Source organism: Mytilus edulis, chromosome 11 (genome assembly GCF_963676685.1).
Source record: "Mytilus edulis chromosome 11, xbMytEdul2.2, whole genome shotgun sequence".
Lineage (NCBI taxonomy): Eukaryota > Metazoa > Mollusca > Bivalvia > Mytilida > Mytilidae > Mytilus > Mytilus edulis.
The window spans coordinates 62,359,862-62,363,057 of record NC_092354.1 but is presented as its reverse complement, the minus strand read 5'-3'; the positions used below and the strand labels follow the sequence as shown (position 1 = coordinate 62,363,057).

General features: G+C 31.9%; 1 pseudogene; it reads right to left on the bottom strand.

The window, feature by feature from the left end:
- Positions 1 to 483: 483 nt before the first annotated feature.
- LOC139494470 (toll-like receptor 3) lies at positions 484 to 2,702 on the bottom strand (annotated as a pseudogene).
- Between the last annotated feature and the right edge of the window lie 494 nt (positions 2,703 to 3,196).

The following is a 3,196-nucleotide window of genomic DNA, read 5'->3' as shown; positions in this document are numbered from 1 at the left end:
CGAGACACATATGGTTTACTGTATGCATTCGATTTATCATTGATTTTCTCTCTGTATAGGAGATCCATAGGTGGCCTTGTACTGTTTCCGCTGTTCGGTAGGGTTGTTGTCTCGTTGACAAATTAACCATTTTTATTCTCAATTTTATTTTTTATGTATTTCATACTTACAGGAAACTTGATCAAACACATGATTTGATTCATTTTTGCATACTTAATGTCCGACGGTAAATTTTGTATGCATATTAAAGACGAGTTTAAAAATCAATAGAATACAAATGTAATCTTTGAATGCTTTAATAAATATTTTTAAAAAAGGATATTGTAGGATATTGCAAATGAGACAACGCTCCACCAAAGACAAATTGGCATAGAAGTTAGAAACAATAGTTTTTTTCAAGATACATGGTTGAAAACCAGATATGTTTTTTAATTAAATATGTTTTTTTAATCTAACAATTCAATGACTATTATTTCATGTAGAAATCTGCATTACTAGAAACACAAATACACAATGCATTTGAATTTGATCGTTAATCGAATAACCTTCATAGTAATTTTTTCTTAAATTCTCAAATTAAAAAATCAAAGTGTTACACGGTTGTTACAATTTTTACAGTTATCATAACAGTGCTGTCGGTGGATGCCCCAATGGCTTTCTAAGTGTTTCTACTGCTGCCGTCCAGAACAGTTCTTCGCCAACGCCCACTGGATATTTCAGACTTGATGCACTGTCTAGAAGGGCTCTTAGTTGATTCGTCATATGTTTAGAGTCAATACTTTTAAGCATAATCAATAAAAAATATCCCTTCCCTGTCTACGCCTTCGCTCTTGAACGATATCAACCTCCCATTGACACCATTCACTTTTTGCAAAATCATTTGATAAAATAACAACAACTTTCCATGATTTTTCTAGATAGTTATTGATGTTTGCAGTAATTGATTCCCCGATTTCAAAATCTCTATGATGAATGCAAAGTTTCATTCCTTCATCTTGTTCTAGTTTCTTTAGAAACTTGTGATGAACCCAATGGCGATCTGCATCACAATATACAACAAATGCATGATGTTCGAAATCATCTGCATCCTGCAAGGGGAGATAACCTCTTCTTCTGTTGTAATTGATTCTCCATAGGTATAAATAATTTTTAATGTTTGTTTGACACTTTATTATTATCGCAAATATCACAGCTAATACCACAACAGACAATAACAAGATTATTACCATTGTATAAATAGGATTCCATGGAGGACACTCCTTAGACGAGTTAACATACTTTTCAAGTAACGTTCCATCAAGCGCTGGTGGTGACCTACATTTATATAGCGTTGGATAACTGAGAAGCTTTACTTTAGTTGTTTTAATCCATTCTGTAAACCATAGTTGATCACAAGTGCATACAAACGAATTATAGCTCAAATCCAGAACTTTTAAAGATCTGAGTACGTCTGCAGGGAATGATTTTTTATTTATAATTTTGATGAAATTATCTTTCATGTTGAGGTTCCTAAGAGACGTCATATTCCGAAATATTTCACTACCATCATTCCAATCTGACAATCTGTTTGAGCTTAGGGTCAATATTTCCAGTGATTTTAAGAACGGAAAAACATTTTTTGGAAGAATAAAAAGACTGGCTGAGGATATTATTAAATTTTTCAGCCTTACTAAAGGTGAAAATATTTGTTGCATCTTTGTTTCGTTTCTAGGGAAAAAATTATGGTCTAAGTTTAGAAAACTTAGATTTGGTGACAAGGAAAAAATAGTCTGTGGATTAAACTCATTCCGATCGAAATGGAAATTTGCAACATCCATATGCAGACTTGAAAGAGATGAACTATTGAACGCATAATCGTCTATTTTTTGCAAAGGAAACCCTATTTTCGAGAGTTGTAAAGAATACAAAACTGGGAGGAATGCGAATATATTTGACCGAATTCTCCTCATTGGTATTCTATTGAGTAAAAGCTTTTTCAAATTTGGCAAACATAGAAAAGCTTTTATTCTAATGTCCCCAATGTTATTATCGCTTAAATCTAAACTTTCTAATTTGTTGACTAAACTGATAACTCGGCTATCCTTCGTACACCATTCCGGAACCTTTGAGAGAAGATTTTCATTCAAACGCAAATCTACTAAATCCTTCGAAATGCCTTTTAAATCAATATGTTCAATCTCATTTTTATTCAAAAACAGCTTTTGCAACTTTTTTAATGGTGAAAATGTCGCACTCTTTAGTTTAGAAAAACTGTTACCATTAATTCTAACAGTTCGTATTTCACTGTATGAAAAACTTGTAAACATATCGACTGGAAGGAAAAGCCAGTTGTTATTCTGAAAATATAAAGATCGGAGATTCCTTGTTTTCATTTTCCCAACGGATACCTTTATTACATTCACCTCTAGATTTGTTTCTTGAAAAATACGTAAACTATCCAGAAATTTCAAATTGACAAAAGCATCTTCATGAATAAACGTAATAAGATTGTTATCTAATGTTAATTCTTTCAGTCTAATATAGGTCAAATTCTTGAATCCATTTGTTTCAATATTCGTCAAATTTGTTCCACTCATTATAACAGAAATTATCTGATCTGGAAATTGTGGAATGTAATGCAAACCTCTTCCACTACAAACAGCTTCACGTTTCTTTGAACGCCTAATTGTGCATTTACAATTCTTGTGGCATTCTTTCTGCATTACATAACCTTTGCTTATATTTAGGAAACCAAGCGCAAACACAAAAAGGATGTATATTCTCATTTTAAGAATTACCTGTAATAAAGACAGACCAAATATAATAAATGTTATTTCGCCAGATTGAAAGTTAAATGGGCACTAGCTGTCAAATTCATGTTCACCGATTTGACTCAAATGTTCATATTAGATTTATAACAGGGTAAAACATTTATCCAAATTACAAAAAGTCTAAAACAAGCGATTTACATTTTCTATGTCTGTTTGATTTCAATTTTCAGGTTTAAAATTAAGTTAATTTTCGGTTTTACCTGTATAAGAATGATGTTTTGTGGATCGAATCGGTCAATCGAATGATTTACCTTTGTTTCACTTTCAATGTTGACATTCCTTTCTTTTTATAGTCTAACACCATCAGTCATGCATATTTCATCATTACCTAATGGGTAAAATTGAAGTTCACATGCATACGGATTCAATGAGGTCGAATTATACAA